The following is a 19,030-nucleotide window of genomic DNA, read 5'->3' as shown; positions in this document are numbered from 1 at the left end:
CCCCAACGCAAGCCCGCCTCCTAGTGCTAGCGTGGCCAATCGGAACGTGGAACTGGGGGTCCGCCCTTATCACATGGGTATTACGTCCCCGCCGGCCGGAAGTGTGGAGCTTCCTTCCGGGTGCTGAGACCGGTTCACCTTCTCTCGGAAGTGTTCATTTCCTTAAGCAGCTCGAACAGCTGCAAGCATTCGGCCCCTAGGTTCCGCCAATTTCTAGGTTGCTGACCAACTTCTGTACAGACCGGAAAGGGAATGTCTGGACGGCAGGAAAATGTTTTGCGCCCATTGGCGGGCGACTGTGGAGTTGTGAACGACTGGTCTACTTTCTGGAAATGCACTTTTAGGTAGGATTTTATTTCCATGAATCAGAACCTAATACATTGAACACTTTAGTTACTGAAGTAGGGCTACATAGAAAATATCTACTATAACCGGGGTTGTAGCTCAATGGTGCCGCGCCTGCCTGGCAAACGCAAGGTCCTGAGTTCAATTCCCGATACTGAAAAAAAAAATCTAATATACAGATAGTTAAGATCGAGTTTGCTTATTTATTTGGTATAGGGGATCGAACTCCGGTACTTGTACTTGCAGGGCAGGCGGCGGAACCACTGAGCTAAATCCCTGGCTAGGTTGAGGTCTTTTAAAAATCTGTTTTCTTGGCACGTGCTCAAGGGCCTTGCTTTCAAAATTAGTACCATCCTGTTTCTGCAGTGATAAAAAGTCTGAGTGACTGGAATGAGACTCTTTTTTTTTTTTTTTGAGGCAGGATCTCGCTTTGTAGCTCAGCCTGGCATTGAACTCACTGTGTAGCCCAGATTGGCCTCCAACTCGTGGCGATCCTCAGGCCCTAGTCTCCCGAGTGCTGGGATTACGGGGGCGGGGGTGGGGGTGGGGAACCACCACACCCAGCGAGAATTGTTTTGAGATTGTAGGGACCTCCAATATAGGCTTGACTGCGCCTGCCTGGCAAGCCCAAGATCCTGAGTTCGATTCCCAGTTACAAAAAAAGAAGAATGTAGGCTTGAGTTTGGCTATTGTGTGACCTTGCACAAATCTCTGTCCCTCTTAGTTGTTTTTTGTGTTTTTAAATCTGTACCGTGAGGGTTTTAGACTGGTCTCTAGTTTTAGTCCATAGCTCAAAATTTTAGGATTTTACTCTGCCTGCATTCCATTCATGTTGGTTTCAAAGTCCTTAAAGGTATAGGGTTTTTTTTCTCCTCCTGCATAATTTCTTGAGATTTCAGAGTTCTGGGCTGAAAACGATATTATTAAGCCCTTCCAATTTTACAGGTTGGCTACAATATTTTTAGGACTCTATCCTCACAGAAGTTATTTCCCATTTAACCTTTGAGAGACAATGGTTGGTAGCAGTCTTAGTATTGTTGATAGTGGTTCTTTTACACTTTGCAGAAACAAATCACAATTCATTCTCTGTATATGATTCTTCACCCATTTTCTCCTAAAGGGTAATTTGCCTTTGATTCTTTTAACCTTCTATGTCTTTGTCTTGTTAGCCTTACCTAGAACACTCTCCTTCCTTCTGTCTTTCTGGCAAACAACTATTCATCTTTAAGATTCAAGATCCTGGTGGGTATAGTGGTGCGTACCACCAACTAGCTAGCTATTCAGGATGCTTCAACCAGAAGACCAAGTTTGAGGCCTGCCTGGTCAATTTAGTGAGACCTTGTCTCAAAATAAAATTTTAAAAGGGGCTGGGAATGTAGCTCAATGGTAGGGTGCTTACCTAGCATGCACAGAAGCCCTGGGTTCAGGCTCCAGAAAAAAATTCTGAATCCTTTGTCAAATCCAGTTTCCCCAAGGGAATCATTCATCAATTTATAGAAGCCATGAGGAAGGGTAAGGAATTTGCTGCAGCAGTGTGGTCCTTTGCAATTAGCTGGTACATCTGTCAGACCCTTCTCTGAGTCTCCACAACAGTTTGTATGTCCTTCTGTTGGAGGAAAAGAGAAAAAGAAAAAAATTGTTGAATGCCTGCCTTGGGGCAGGCTCTATGTGAAGTGCTTGACAACATTGAGCTTTATCTGTGCCCTAGGCTCCAGGAAAGCAGCTAGACTTGAGAAATCTTTCCACTCTTTTGTGTTCCAAAACTGGCTCACTGCAAAAGACCACATTACCCTTTCAAGTTCCTTAAGATCCTCTTCATCTTTCTTCATGACTCTCAGAAGACTTCTGTATGACTCCCTTGTTCACCTGCTTCTAATAAAACTAAGTTTCCTTTTTTGAGCATTCTCCCTATGGCAGTAGTCTGACTAAAATCATTTCCTTAATTGCCCCATGTATTTTGCCTTTTCACTGAAGTTGTTTTTGTTTTCATTAGTTTACAGATGAGAAAGCTGAAGCTCAGCTGCATGGCCTAAGGTGTCACCATTAAAAAGGGAAAAGTGATTTCCTCACAGGTCTGTGTGACTCTAAAGCCCATACTGTGTCTATAGCCTTTAGACCCCAGGCAGTTTTACCTGTCTGCTGCAGACAATGAGAACTTGTTCAAGAGTAGGAACCCCAGTCAGTGATTAACAGTCTTGGGCCTCAAATGATTACTGAATAAATCATATCAACACCCACTGAGGGAGTGTTTCTAAAACTTTTTTGATAAATAAAAAGAACTCAAGTCTTTTTGATAAATAGAAAAGCAAAACAAAACAAAGTCTGTGTGACAGGCTGAAGTGCTTGGCCAAAGGAGACTGTGACTTGTCCAGAGAAATAGGTCTTCTGCGGAATTTCAGGCCCAATAGTGGTGGTGAGGTTATGTTTCTTCCAAAACTGCCAGCCTTCCAAATCCCTAAAGTGTCAGTTTCCTCAGAGAAGTAGATAACCTATTTGAGAATGCAAGTTCTTTATTGATCAATGGATCACATTTATTTTTCTATCCAGCAGAACCTCAGAACCAAAGGTGGGAGTTGATAGCCAGCTAACACATCTCAAATTAACTGCCTGTTTCTATTGTAGAATCCTCTGTAGAATCATAATATCCTAATGAGGAGGCCCCCCAGAGGTCATCTTACCCAGTTTCTGTCATAAGTAGATTGTATCAGTGAAATGAGAACCTGTGCCTTCTTAAGAATTTGATTTAGATGTTAACAGTGCTCACAGTAATAAGTTGTTCTTGTCTAGCAGCATTTATTTCACCTTTGATGACATGGTAAACAGCATTATCAATTCAAAATACTTACTCAGCCCTTTCATCTCCCAGAACAGGGCCTCTGTTTCAATCTTCAGATTATGTATTTTTCCCTGAAGTACAAGTCAGCTGATAGAAGATTTTATGGCACATATTAATATCTTTATAAGGCAGTAGCTTTCAAACATTTTTGGATGCAGACTGATTGTAAGAAATACATTTTACTTCCTAATTCATTTCACACATACGTGTAACTGAAACAAAAGTTCCACAAAATAAAACATTTATTAAATGCAAATCAACTCAAGGAATAGGGATGTAGCTTAATGGCAGGGCACTTGCCAGAGGTATGCATAAGACCTTGAGTTCAGTCACCACCACTGCAAAAAAAAATGCAATTCAACTGTACTTTACTTCATTCTTTGCAAAATGCTTCTCTTCACTGTTGTGTAAGGGACTCGCGGACATACATGACTAGCACCTGAAAACGAAAACCTACCCCTATATCTATCCTGGACACCCACCAATAATGGTACTGAAATCACACCTTACTGTCTGATCTGACTTTGCAATTCTATGATCATTAGCATGGCTTTACTTTTCTAGAACTTCCCTGCCCACCCAAATGGCATCATTGTTCATTACAGGAATAGCTTATCAACTCTTCAGTTGAAAACATTAACAGAGAGTTTGAAATTCTTTAAGATTCTTTGAATCTTTCACCTCAGAATCCTTGTTTTGTGTTTTTAGCAATCCTGGAACATTTTATCATAAACCTTACCTGACTCTAATCAGGTCTCTGAAATGAAAGATGCATCTCAAACCTCAGATTCTGACTTTGCCTTTTATCTACCCATACACTGCCAAACGTTTGCAGAGATGGTGTTCTTCTTTACCCCATTAGCAATAAACTCATCTTTGTCTTATCAATAGGTGTAGTGGTGATATTTGGGGAACCAGCTTTTCAACATTTCAAGGCAGGTATAACAGGATTCATTGAGAGAAAACTTATAAACAAACAGAAAAGAGTAGTGGAGTCTGCACAGTCTCCTGAACTCTCCTTGTTCCATAGCATAGTCATAGATGTTCCAAATGAACCACAAAGTCCCAGGAAATAGCCTTCTGGATAACAGGCCAGCTGTATGACAAGAAAGCCTGTAACAAGAAAGGTATCAGATCAGGAACTCTGCTAGAGAGTGTGCATGCCCAGGGGCAAGGTCTGTATACAAAGGGCCAAAGAAAAAGCCTTGCTGGCCGGCCAGGAACACTGACGTCAACCAAAGACTTTTTCTTTCTACCGCTGGCTCAGCTCTCAGCTGAGTTACTGAAAAGGGGAAGAAAATGAAGTTCCAGGACCAACTAGATGTTTCTTTCATGAATTGCCCCGGAAGTGATTACATAAATAACTACTGGGTTGCAAACTGTAGTTTAAAAAGTACCGTTCTCACTTTTGGAGTGATTAATATGTTCATTATTTCAATTGTAACCATGGCTTCTCTAGTGTCTACATATGTGAAAAATCATCAAATTTTATTCTTCCTCTCTTCTTTCCTTCTTTCCTCTCTCTTTCATTCTAGGGATCAAACCCAGGCCTTCAGCCTGCTAGGCAAGTGTCCTCCCACTAAGCTACACCTCTAGCCCAAATTTTACACATGTGCAATTTATTATGTGAAAATTACACCTCAAAAACTGAAAAATTAATTAGGGGTAGGTCAGAGTGAATTGTGTAGATGCATCAAGATTGGTTATATGTTAGTAATTGTTTTAAGCTACTTTTGTTTGTTTGTTTGTTTTTTGGTACTGGGATCGAACTCGGGTCCTTGCGCTTACGAGGCAAGTGGCAGAACCACTGAGCTAAATACCCAGCCCTGCTATTTTTGTTTATCTTTGAAAATTTCCCTTAAAAATTTTTTTTTGTGCTGCTGGGGATTGAACTCAGGGCCTTGTACCTGCTAAGCACATGTTCTGCCACTGAGCTACACCTTCGTTCCTGAAAATTTTCTAAGTAATTTTTTCTGTTGTTTTGAGACAAGGTCTATGTAGTCCAGGGTGGCCTTTAATTTGCTATGTAGCCTGGGCTAGCCTTGAACTCTCAGTCCCCCTACATCAGCCTCTGAAGTGCTGGGATTACAAGCACACACCACCATGCCTCGCCCTTCCTAAGTAATTTTTCAATGAATTTTACCACAGAGGTATGTGATAATAACAAAACAAACCCTCAAAAAACAAAACAACTTCCAGGTGTGGGGCTCATGCCTGGAATCCCAGCTACTCGAGAGGCCCAGACAAGAGGATTGAAAAATCAAAAGCAACTTAGATCTTACCTCAAAATAAAAATTTTAAAAGGGGTGGGGGCGGGCTGGGCATGTTGGTCAGTGGTAGAGTACTTGCCTAGCATGCATGAGCCCTGGGTTCAGTATCTGGCACTGAAAAAAAAATAAAGCCTTGATTTGCACTACTTTGATTTCCACAGTGTAAATACTCTTGCCCTGGCAGATTTCAGTTACCAAATGCAGAGTTAGAGATGTACACGTCTGGCTCCATCCTGTGTGAGCCAGCTCCAGAGCATCACTGTGAGGTTCTGGAGGACCTGTGGTGTTTTGTTCTTGGTTTTCATTTGTTCATTTGTTGATACTGTGGACAGAAGGAGAGTGTCTTTGCTGGCAGGTCTGCACTGCACAACTCTATATGGCACCATTCACATTTACATGAAGAGTGCATTTATACCTGTGCAAAGCACAACTATTCTTGGTGGTTCTGTTTTCTAGTACTAAAGTGATACTACTTTACTGCTTTGTAAGGCCAACTTAGGTGTACAAGATAAAAGTAATATAGGTAATACAATTGGGGCTGTGAGGCTGCTCCCCTGTACTTAAACCTTAGTGATGCCACAGGGCAACCCCCCTCTTGTCCTAAGGCTTACTCATATGGAGACGGATAAAAAGGCAAAGACTCTCCCTCCCCAGCCAGCCCTGAAAAATTCCAAAATTCCAAACCAGGACTCATACACACCAAATCTGCCAACATGACCTACATTAACGTTTCTTCACCTGTAGCTCATTAAAGGTTCATGCATATAGACTACATCTCATTATATATACTTATAACAAGATAAATCATTTAAAAGGACATATAAAATAGATACAGAACCCTGTCAATCACGTTGTCAACCATCCTCTAATAAAACCCATTGGGAGGCACCTCCAAAACAGTACATTTTAAACCCCTGTATCCTATGTCCTCAGTGCTTATGCCATTTTCACTTCACAAGCGTGATCCCGCTTACTCTAAACATACTATCGCCTTGGTAAACTTTGCTGCTTTTTCCTTACCATCTTGCACCACATCCAAGTTTTTGTTTGTTGCACACAAGAACCAAAAAGTATGTGCTGGACCCATCACCTATGATAGCAGAAGTTCTGAAACTTTAGAACAGATCAAAATCCCTTAATGTGCTTGCTGAAACTCAGATTGCTGAATCTCATTCCCAGAGTCTCTGATTCTGTAGTTCTGGGTGGGATCCAATATTTTGAACTTCTAATGAATTCCCAAATTGTGGTGATAATAATGACTTATGGACTTAGTCTTTGAGAAACACTGGTATGTAGTAAAGTGCATATTTTCTCTGTGATAAGGAAATAACATGTCTTAGTACTCAATTACAATTTTTTGAAGACTTTCCATAATGTTTTCCATAGTGGTTGTACTAGTTTACATTCCCATCAACAATGTAGAAGGGTTTGTCTGCCTCACCAGCATTTGTTATTATTTGACTTCTTGATAGTCTGTCTTTCTGGAGTAAAATGAAATCTCAGCATTGTTTTAATTTGTATTTCTCTAATGGCCACAGATTTTAACACAAGCTTAAATATCACATGATTTCTCTTATATGACAAACTCAAAATATAAATAATTTAAAGGACAAAAGATAAATATAGGAAACAGGGAGATAGGTCTTTTACAAATTGGAAGGGGATCTAGAGGTGGAGGAAGGGGGAGTGAGAGGTGGAAGAAGGAAAATAAAAAGAATTAAGATGTTATATATATGTACCAACTCCCTATGATGAATGTGATCATTATGTATTACAAACATGAACTAATAAAAAAAATAATTAGGCAGCCTGACTTAGGGAATAGGGGCTTAGAGTAGAGTAGGGTCCCAATTCAAACACTTATCAGGAACTGGCAGGTAACAGAAGTATATGTATTGGCTAGCTCAGATTTACAGAATGGTACTTTTATTTTTCCCTTCCCCACCCACTACTCCTCCTTCTCTTCTATTCTTTCTACTCCTGCTCCTTCTCTTCCTCTTTCTTTTTCTTCTCCTTCTTCGAGACCAAGCCCCGCTGTGTTACCCAGACTGGTGTCAAACCCTGAGCTCAAGGGAACCTCCTGGGTCAGCCTCCCAAGTAGCTGGAACTACAGGTGGGTGCCACCTTGCCCAGCTGAAAGTGTTACGTTTAGTGAAAAGAAAAAATAAAAATGTTGCATTTAGGATTTATTGCTTTGCTTTGAGTTTTAGGAGCAATACCCCCACACCAGCCTCATCCAGACTGCAGGGCAGGGGCGTGCTAGGCAAGTGCTGTATGAGTGTGCTATATCTTTAGCCTCTGCTTTGTCTTTTGGAAAGGACAAATTGGCCAAGACTGAAGTCATTGTGTTGCAGTCTAGGTTGAGTCCTTGCTCTTAATAATAGAAATTTAAACTAAAGCACAAATTTACAGAAAAAAAATGTTTCAATTGAATAGTTAAAGGGAAGATAGGAAAGGACTCCAGCTTAGGTAGCTGGAGGGGACATACTTTGATACAGGGGTTTAGACTGGCCCGCTCACAAAAGCAGAAGGCCAGCTTTTAAGGATTAGCTGGTAAGCTGGGTACAGTTGATCATTACTTCAGTCCTGGTGTCATAGTGTCTCAGTCATGGTGTCATAGTTCTGGAATCTTTATGTCTGGGGGATGGATAATGATGATCGGGATAAGCAGATTCAGGATAATGTCTGGAGACTTCTCAAGCATAGTTTGATGTCCCTGGAAATTGCTCATCCTGTTGTTTTTAATCTTGAAGAGGATGAAATGATGTAAACTCAGGTCTAGTCAACCTTGTTTTGCCAATTTATAGGCAGACACTCCCTAAGTGATAAATGTATCTATATATACAGCTGATATTTGATGCAAATTTTACAGCAGTAAAGGTTACAAAATGAAAGTCAAAGTCAAACTTTTTTTTTCCAGTGGCAAAAGTTTATTTGAAAAAATAAAAGTGAAGAATGTGGGAGAAACTGGCTCTGCAGTGCAAGCTTGGGCCGAGTAAAAGAGGAAAAAATAAGATAAAATCACACCCTGGAGGAAGCAGGCCATCCTATTGAAACACTGCTCAAATTCTCGCAAGAAGTCCATGTGCAGGGCTTTGGGAACTGTTCTGTGCAGGTCATCCAGGATCTTGTAATTAACAAGTCATGCCTACTTCCCCAGCCGACTTTGCTACACCCTGATCTATATCATTTCCCCCTGAGAGACACAAATCCCCATAATTCTTTATGGGGTGCTGAGGGAAAATCAAACTTTGTTGAGTATCTATAGGCTTGAGTGAAGAGTTAAATTTCATAGCAAAAATGTCTTTTAAGTCTCTGGCTGTCTCAGGAGAAAACACAAATCACGTTTTTAATGTGCAGCAGCTAAGGGCCCAGGATGCTGCCTCTTTCCTCAACCCTATAATGATCCCTGTGTTACTGTTCTTGTAAAAATAAAATGGGCTGTGTTTACCTAATTCAGAGAGAAGTAGGGCCTTGCTTACTCCTTAGATGGATGTCTCCACTTAGGTTGTTTTGAGACTTTTAGATTTCTTTTCAACTCCTCGCTAATAGTCTGAACTTTATATTGGCCCTGGAACTTATAGGCACATTTAGAGATGTTACATTCTCTTGAACTAAAGTTTGAAACTACAACCTTGTGGAGATCTTATCTATAGCTAATGATTAAGAAAACAAAGAAAAATCACATCTTTGCTTTTCAAATAGTCCCCTAGCCACCTAGCTCCAGCTTGTTAATGACTTTCTGCCTAACATTATAACTGTGTCAATTGAAAGAATGGAAGCTAGGCAGTGACAGGTGAAAGGGAGTCAGCGGTCCAGCCCCTGACCACAGAATGAGATGTCAAAAGGGGAAAGGGAACAGATACTGTAACCCCCTTCCTAATACTCTCTCATCCTCTTAGGATCCTCAAATTTGAGGATATTGGGAAAGCATTCCTGGCACACAGGTGTGAGGAGGTTGTGTTTTTGGCTCCTTCTAAAAGTGGCTTGCCAATTAAACATTACCAGGTTTTGGGTTGCTGGCCTTCCCTGGAGTTAGATTCTAGGTTATTCTCGTTTTGAACAAAGAACTGAATGAAATAAGCAAAAAGCAGTAACAAAAGTAAAAGACAAGAGTGAGGGAGAAACTGGCTCTGCAGACTGAGCCTGGGTGGAGTAAACGAGGAAAATAACAAGATAAAATTACACCCTGAAAAAAGCAGGGCAGGCTATCATAAGGAAAGACACAATAGCAAGCTCTTCTTGGCATCTATATGCTTTTATACTGTCCAAATCTCGAGGAAAGCTGTGAGAACTTCTACATATGGGTCCTGAGAGGGGGTGCTGGGATCCCATGCCACCGGCTGACATCAGGTCTAGGCCGTCCTATTGAAAATCTGCTTCAGTTCTCATCAGAAGTCCAGTTGGGGAACTGTTTTGCACTTGTTCTCTAGGATCTTGTAATTAACAGGTAATGCCTACTTACCCAGCTAGCTTTGCAATGCCCTAATCTCCTGTCTCAAAACTGCAACCCAAAACCTACTTATTTATTCCAAAGTGCCAACATTGCAATTAAACCTGAATGCTAGCTTGCTGGAGTGATGCTGGGGCATCTTGGCTCACATGCCGACAGAGGGCTCTGCAGGCCTGCTGTGGCACATGTGCCATAGGTTTGCCATCACTGAAATAGAGGCCGATGAATAACTTGCCTGAGAATGTATAGTACCTAAGTAGTAGAGCTGAGATTTGAAACCAAACATTCAGACTTCGCTTTTGGTGTGTGAGGTGGGGTCCCCCTTCAGCACCTTTCTCTTCCCTCTCTAGATGACCTGAGGTGAGGCATAAGAAAGTAGAGGCAGAGATAAGGGGAGAGAGGGCTACTGGGATGCCTTTAGTCAGTCATTGTGAATGTTGGAAGTCTAGGATTTAGATAGAAATTCAGGGCTGCCTATTTGTCCTTTTTTAAAGCCAAGAATTGCTTAGCCTTCTTGGGACTCCACTTCTGCTTTCTCCCATAATGATATGATCCCTGACCCCTTTCCTACCTCACACCTGTCTATTTGGTGACCCTGGGATAAGGATCTAAAGAAAAGTTTTTTTGACTTTATATTCTAATGCTGCTCACAGACACTAACACTGATGAGGAAACTGAGAACTACTGGTTGCTTCAGAGACCACAATTCATATAATTTTCTACTTTAAAATATTCTGTTTAAGATTAAAATAATGTTTCAGTTATTTACCAGTGAGAAATATTGACCTTCCAAGAAGATGCTTCAAATTTGTTGTTTGATTTCACAGAAACCTACCCTGACCCTTGGTGTGTAAAAATAACAGCTATTCTTTATTGGGTGATTACTATGTGCCAAGCACATTGTTAAATGTTGAATGGATGTTAACTTAAAATTTTACAATACTCTTTTGAGGAAGATGTTATTGTCATCGTTGTACAGATGAAAGGAGTAAAGGTGTTGAGAGGTCAAGTCAGTTGCCTGAAGTTTTTCAACTAGCAAGTGGAAAAGCTAGAATTTTGCAGTCAGTTTGGCTTCACAGGTCACCCTTTAATCAACCACTTCATTTTCTTGCCTTTGATACTGAGGCTTTATAAGATCCAGTTACATGGAAATGTAATTGAGAGACTATGCTGAAAGAGGAAATGAACACGACTCTAGGAGTTGCTTCAGTTTTGTGCCAGAGTATAGGCTTGATAAGCCACGTATGGTACTTCTTTGCTCTGTGCCTGGAGTAAGGAGGAACAAGGGAGGACAGGATTTTTTGAGACAGGATCTCTATGTTGTCCAGGCTGGTCTCAAACTCTGGGCTTATGTGGTCCTTCTGCCTCAGCCTCCTGAGTGCTGAGACTATAGGAGCATGCCACCATGTCTGGCCAAGGTATGCATATTTATATGAGTATTAACATATATAAATATTGTGTATATAGTGTCTGAATATTATATTTCTATACACGTATTGTACATTGAGTGAGGCCACATAATACGTGTGAGAGGCTGTCCCAAGTTCTTTTGTGATTAAGGAAGGTTAAGAAAAAAAGACCAAGAAAGAAATAAAATATATTAGGTGTGCATATGTATATCTGTGTGTTTATTTATGTAAATAACCAAGCCTTACAACTTGATACAACTTCATCAGTTATGAAGGATTTTGACATCCATTATCTTGGTGAAGTGGTTGTTGCCTCCATTTTTCTAGAGAAGGAAACAGAAACTCAAGAAAGTTATGTGATTTTCCCTAAGGTCATACTGTAAATAACAAAACAATGACCAAGGCCCAACTTTTTTCCTCATTTTGATGTATAGAAGCAGCAGGGCTCATTTATTTTTACTTATGTGATTCTGTGGACATGTGAACATGTGTCTGTGGGCATTATACTATTGGAACTTCTTGGAAAACACGAGTTCTGAGGTGCTGCATTTCCATAATTCTTCTAGTGGGATTCTCCATGGTAAGAAACAAATATATATGGAAAGAAAGGGAGAGAGCTGGGGATTTAGCTCAGTGGTTCTGCCGCCTGCCTCACAAGCACAAGGTCCTGAGTTCAATCCCTGGTACTGAAAAAAGAAAAAGAAGAGAAAAAAGAAAGGCCTTTCAGTGACAGCAAAAATACTAACAAGAATATTACTTTAGAACTCAGAAAAAGGTGTGTCTAGAATTCACCTCCCACTTAAATGCTCATGGTTAAAACTACTTCCCTTTCAGTTTCCTCATCTGTAAAATGGGGCTAAAACATGCTAACAATTAAAGTGGTTTGTTAGGAAAAAACAAAATATTTTTATGGCACCTAATAGGAAGCCAACAATTTGACATCCCACAACTACAGTCACTCTACTGAGAGTTTGCCATCCTAGCCATTTCCTGACTCATTCACTTCCTATCCCTGCCAGGTTCCCTATGGAACAGATGGTGCAGGCCTTGGTTTAGGTGCTCTGAGGCTTCCTCTCTGAGAACCCTGACTGCAATGGAGTGCAAGTACAGGCCTCCCTGACTGAGGAAGAATCAGTCAGCTTTCCCGAGGATTTTGCCAGCCTGGCAGGAGGAGAAAGGGGGTAGTGTGTAAAATTGGTTAAAACTAGGTTTGATGGTGACAGTGGTGGTACTCAGGGAGCTGAGGCAGGAGGATTGCAAGTTTGAGTGCAGCCCGACAACTTAGGGCTTAGCGAGACCTTGTCTCATAATAAAAAAGGCTGGGGATGTAGCTCAGTGTGAAGCCCCTGAGTTCAATGCCAAATACCACAAAAACAAAAACAAAAACAACAAAAACAAAAAACAAAACAAAAGCCCTAGGTTTGAATTTAAAGAGACTAAAAAAACAAAACCAAACCAAAACTGTTTGTGGATAATCCACTGGTTATTAGCATGTGAATAATTGAAAGTTAACCATTTCTTCTTACACTGTCTCAACTCTTTCATTTAGGTTAAATGTGCCCTGGACCTCTGCTACCTGATCCTTGGTTCCAACTACTGCAGAGTCCCACTCAGGCCTTATTTGTCATATAATAAACCTGAGGATGGAGGCTCAGGGCCTTGCTCTTTCCCTGACTTTTTCCCTTCACCTTTAGTAACTGATAACCTAGATAAGCTTTGCATTTTCCTATGAAGCCCAGTGGGGGATAGGGCAGTGCCCCCCTTCTCAGTTTTGTTATAGGCTGCTTCATTTATAATGTGATTCTGACTGAGCCTTGGTGTTCCCTACTGTTGATCTCTCTCAGCCTGTACTGGCCTCTTTCTGGGGCCCCTGGATATCTCTATCTTTGTACTTCAGGCTTCTGTCTTTTCATTGTTCCCAGGCTCTTTTGGGCCCTTCTCCTTTCAGGATCGCCACTTTCCTTCACTACTTCCTCCTCCTCAGTTTGCTGAGTTTGATTATGCTGTAGGTGCCTTATGTGTTCTGGTTCATGATCCTTTGCAAAGGGCCCTATGTCTGCAGATTCTCTTCCTAGTGCATCATGTAATCATAGAGAAGCAGGTAGTATAGGTAACTAGTACCAAATGTCAGACTAAGTCCAAAAAGTTTGCTTTCCTCCCTCTCTTACCTCTTCTATCCCTCACTCCTTTACTCCTTTCTATTCATTTCACAAACATATGGAAATAGGTCCTCTCTCTCTCTCTCTCTCTCTCTCTCTCTCTCTCTCTCTCAATGGGACCTCACTCTACTGCCCAGGGTGATCGCAAACTCATGTGCTCAAGTGATCCTCTCATTTCAACCTACCAAGTAGCTGGGACTACAAGTATGTGCAGCCATCCCAGATCAACAAGCATATGTTGAGCTCCTTTTGTGTGCCAGGTTTTGTTCTGGGCACTAGGAATCAAATGGACCACATAGAGTCCCCTGTGTTTAATAAAGAAGCACTTCCTCCACCTAGATCTTTGCCTCTTACTATAAAAATGTTTTGGGGAAAGTTACTTAACCTATGCAGGCCTTGCTTCCTATATAACTCAGAATTTAAGGCACAATATAGATGCTATGAGAGAAGCCAGAGTGAATACAAAGGAAAGATAGATCAGTTCCATTTTTGAACATCAAGATTCCTGTTGCTATAAAAAAAATCAGACTGAGTAATTTATAAACAACAAAAATTTATTTTTTAGAGTTCTGCAGGCTAGAAGTCCAAGGTCAAGGTGTCAGTGTGATTGGTTTCTTCTGAGGCCTTTCTCCTGGGTTTGCAGATGACTGCAGTTTTTCTACATCCTCAATATGATCTTTCCTCTGTGCTAGTGCATCCTTGTTCTGTCTATGTGTCTGCCTGTCTCTTTTCCTGTTTTCTCTTCCTGAAAGGAAACCAGTTGGATTGGGTTAGAGCCTACCCTAATGGCCTCATTTTAACTTAACTACCTCTTTAATGATACTGTCTCCAAATACAGCCACATTATGAGGTACAAGAGTTAGAGTTTCAATGTATGATTTGGGGGGCGGGGGATGCAATTCAGTCTATTACATTGCCACCATCCTGCTTCTTGGCATTCCAGGGAGATGAATTAGCCTGTCTGTCACACTCAAGGAACAAGAGAGCACAGGCAAGGAAAGTATGGGCTTAGAGAAAGCAGTTTTATTGCAAAGCAGGATATGGCTCATAGAGAAGCCAGAATGTTAGAAGTTCCTTTGCTGATTCCTTTTATTTCCCTACACTTCCTACCTTTAGGGTGCCCTCTGCCCTCCTCCTGCATGTGGTTTGTATGAATGAAGAGAGTCTAGTTAAGAGGACTCGGGGTAGTTACTGTGCTTGTTCTGCCAGGGTGGAAAGTTCAGTTCCCCCGACCACCCCCCACCATTCATGTCTACCTATCTGCCTGTTTACCCCAAAATAAGACCTAACTGGAAAATAGCCTTGAAAACTAGAGATCAAAAATGCCATCCTCAATCAGCCTATCCTTGTCTTACTTGTTTTATAGAGTAGCCACCTAGCAAGAGAATAGTGATGGCATTCACTGAGCTACATCCCCAGCACATTTTATTATTTTATTATGATGCAAGGTCTCACTGAATTGCTGAGGCTGGCCTTGAACTGGGAATCCTCCTACCTCAGCCTCCCAAATAGCTAGGATTAAAGGTATGCCCCATCACACATAGCTTTTACTTCATATCCCCCCCAGAAGCCCCCCCTACTGGAGATTGAACTCAGGACCTTGCACTTGCCAGGCAGGCGTGGCGCCACTGAGCTAAATCCCTGTCCTGTTTACTTCATTCTTTTTAATAGAGGTATAGGTGGAGGTAGAATTTATACCTTAATATAATTGACCAGTCCCTAAATTATGAATATTTATGAATCCCCCCTCCAGTTTTTTGCTGCTGGAAACAACACTATACTGACCATCCTTATATTCAAGCATAGATGTGATGTATCTGCAACCTAAATTCCTAGGAGTATAACTGTTGGATCAAAGTATATGCACATCTAGCATTTTTTATAGGTATTTGTGGGAAATTGTAGAATTTAGTTATCTAGTTATAAGAATTGATCACAAGAAGTTAGTTAACTGAGAAAATTAAGAAGTCGTTTCTGGGAATTTCTGCAAGTCTGTTAAAAGAATTCCAGGAAACTTTAAGAGATGTTGTAAAAGTTTTACAGGAGAAAAGCAGGTTTTCCTAGTTTTCTTAGTAACCATTGTCTGGGGTCAGAGGACCGCGGGTGCTCTCCGGGGTCTCCGGTCTCCCTCTAGAGAGACCACCCACAGGTATTGATAAATTACCCTCCAATGAGATTGCCTAATTTCTATTCCTTTACAAGTCATACAGAAGACTGCCTTTTTCTCCACATCATCACCCACACTAAGTATTATCAAATTTAATCTGATAGGTGAAAAGTAGCATCTCACTTTAACTCGAATTTATTTCATTATGAGTGAAACTGAGAGTTTTTATCATTATACTTTCTTTTTGTGTGTGTATGCCAGCCTCGTCCTATTTCATACCAGTGGAAACTACTGCTTCTGTGATGACATTCACTTTGAACACATGGATTTAATATTAGCAGGCTTTTGTGTATGTAGAGGTGGTGGGGGGTAGAAATAGGGTTTTTAATGTTACTCTGGTTTTCTTATTCTCAAAGTTTTTTGTTTGAAGACAATAGCACATTATAAATGTATATTTTTAATTCCATTTTTACAAATTTCAATTGATACATAATAATTGTACATATTTATAGAGTACTATGTGATGATTTGATACATGTATACAACATGGAATTGAGCTCTTTTTCTATGCATTCTCTGGTCATGGCCTTAGCTCATTTTCTATTATTCACTTTAATTTTATTAATTTATAGGAACTCTTTGTTATTGAGCTAAATAGACTTTCCTTTATTTGTTCTATATATTGTAAATGTTCTTTCTTGTTTGTGTTTTTACTTCATTTATGTACTGTAGGAGTTTTAAATGTGGTAATATGTCAGTATTTTCTTTTATGACTTTTAAATTTTGTATTATGTTTAGTGTTTCTTCACTCAAGTTGTATTTTTCTCAATTTTCTTCTTGTATTTAATGTCTTTTTCTTTCTCCATACTTAAGTCTTAGATCCATCTAGAATTGTCTGAAATTTTTAAGCTTATCACCACTAAATCTGTTTATTTCCTTCAAGTAGTGTTTTTCAAACATTTCCACAAAAGAACATTTAAGAAGAAAAGAAACTTTCCTTGAATCCCTGGGGATCTGGGAATGAGATCTGGTGCCAGCTACATTATCAACATTTTTTTTAAAAGCCATATATTTTATCTTTAATAGTCACATCAATTTTTAATTATACTTTATGTTTTATCTGTTTCCTTTAATATAAAAACAATAGTTTAAATTATCCATTAAGTGAAAAGTAGTGCTTGCAAAAGACCAGCCTATGTTGAGCCTGTGAATTCATTGCCCTACCCTAGCCATTTATGCACACATTGATGCTGCTGTATTGTCTGGGAGTGGGAGGCTTGCTATCCATAATTTAGAATACCAAAGCCTCAGGTTTTGGTTTGCAGTCAAGGTATGTGGTCATTAGGTGAATGTATACAACCAATGGTGCTGTTATTAGTTTCCTAGGGCTGTTTTTAAGTACCATAAACTGGTGGCTACACAACAGATTTTTTTTTGAGATAGGCTCTAGCTTTGCTGTGGCCTGCGAGGCTGAAGGGTCCATGAAGGGAGAACAGTGAGGGATGAAGAAGAAGGATAGAACAAAGAGAACAAAAGAAGAAAGAGATACAAAGCTGGGGACAGGTGGGGCTCTTCCTCCTGGTGGGAGAGAAGGACTCCTAGGCAACTGCAGGGCATTTATTTATAGTGGTAGAGATAAGGGAAGTGCAGGGGGAGGTAAAAGGGGCTGGTCTGTAACTGGAACCTGGAGAGTAGCTAAAGTCTGCAGATCACCATGCTTTGGTGGTTTTATGGGGAATGGATGGGGAGGAAGACACGTGCTCTTCTAGGCCAAGCCTTGCTCCACCACGCCTTTTTTTCGCCTGTTCTCCTCCTATGGGGTCCTGCCTCATCTGTGGGATGATGTGAGTTAGGCCTAGCCATAGTGATCTACAGCACAGTGCTCCCAGCATAGCTTAGTTCCTCGGGTGAGACTCAAATTTGCATTCCTCTTGCCTCAGCCTCCCTGAGTGCTAGCATTATAGGAATGCACTATCCTGCCCAGAAATACAACAGATATTTATACTCACACTGTTCTGAAGATTAGAGGTCAGAAATCAAGGTGTTGGTTCCTTCCTTCAGGGGGAAAATCTGTTTCATGACTCTCTCCTAGCTTCTGGTAGTTGTTGGCAATCCTTAGTGTTCCTTGTTTAGTGGCAACATAACTCCAATCTCTACCTCTGTCTTCATATGGCATCCTCCCTCTTTGTCTGTGTGTCTCTTTTCCTCTTCTTATAAGAACACTAGTCACATTGGATTAAGAGCTTACTAATTTCATCACCAACAACCCTGTTTCTAAGTAAGGTTACATTCTGAGGTTCTGGGAAGGACTTGATTTGGGAGTGGGCAAGACACTCTCCAACTCCATAAGGTGCCCAGGTTGGTTCAAAGAGCAGAGTGATCCTAGGTTATGCCTGTCATACCTTTCTGCCTATTCATTATGTTTTACTATCAAAAACAATTTTTGGGGGGAGTGCTGGAGATCAAACTCACAGCTCATACATGCCAGGAAAGAGCTTTACCCCTAAGCCACTCCCCCAGCCCCAAAACCTCTTCTTAAATTATATTTTAAACTTTTTTTGAGAGATAGGTCTCACTATGTTACTTGGGCTGGTCTTGAGCTCATGGGCTCAAATAATCCTCCCACTGCAGCCTTGCAAGTAGCAGGGGCTATAGGTACATACCATTGCATCCAACTAAACTTTTTTATTATGAAAAACTTTAAATGCATACAGAGGTAGAGAGATTAGTGTAATGGACCTCCATGTATCTGCCACCCAGCTTTAATAATAACCCCCATCTGAATTATACTAGATATAATATTTCATCGATATACACTTTAATATGTATTTACAAACAATAAGGACACTTTAAAATCTATCTCTTGCTATTCATAATGCCCCTGTTGTATATTAAATAATTCCTAAATATCATCAAGTAGCATGTTAGTGCTTATATTTTCCACAATATAAAATATCAATTTATGAGGATAGTTTAATCAGTTGATGTTTTTATTACATCATTAATTTTTGAGGAATACATGAAGAATTTGTACTTGCAGAGAAGGTTCCAAACTCCAGTAACTTCTTCACAAGTTTTTTTCTTTTTGTACCAGGGATCAAACTCAGGACCTCATGCTTGCCGGGCAACAAATTCTTAACTATCAGCACCTAAGCTTAAAGGTTCTTTCAGTCTCTCCATGAAACCTTATCATTGAGTTAGATTGATGCATTAACATTTTAACTTACTTAGATAGATACTATAAGAAATTAAATTTTCCTTTGTATTTCTCTTCAGAATTTAATCACTTTAAAAAAGTTGCTCTGGCAATAAGCATAGAATTCCACTAATCTCAGAGGTTATACTAGAAGCTTTTCTAAAAGAATTTCTTCTCTGGAAGAAAATAAAATACCTGTTTTTTTCACAGAAAACACTTTTAGGAACCTAATGTATATGTTTTTTTTTCTTCTCA

At 40.3% G+C, this 19,030-nt stretch overlaps 1 long non-coding RNA gene across 1 annotated transcript in view; it reads left to right on the top strand.

Moving 5' to 3' along the window:
- The first annotated feature begins 129 nt into the window (after positions 1-129).
- The window catches only part of LOC147820872 (uncharacterized), a 74,142-nt gene continuing 55,241 nt past the window's right edge, over positions 130-19,030 (top strand). Inside the window, exon 1 of the long non-coding RNA XR_015448093.1 lies at positions 130-344. This is a non-coding gene — a long non-coding RNA (uncharacterized LOC147820872). The remainder of the gene's footprint in view (positions 345-19,030) is intronic.

Source organism: Heterocephalus glaber, unplaced genomic scaffold, assembly GCF_053883595.1.
Source record: "Heterocephalus glaber isolate CG9 unplaced genomic scaffold, H.glaber_assembly_v1.0 deba00001790, whole genome shotgun sequence".
In the NCBI taxonomy this organism is placed as follows: domain Eukaryota; kingdom Metazoa; phylum Chordata; class Mammalia; order Rodentia; family Bathyergidae; genus Heterocephalus; species Heterocephalus glaber.
Note: the sequence above shows the minus strand (reverse complement) of the source record. Positions and strands in the feature narration are given on the sequence as shown.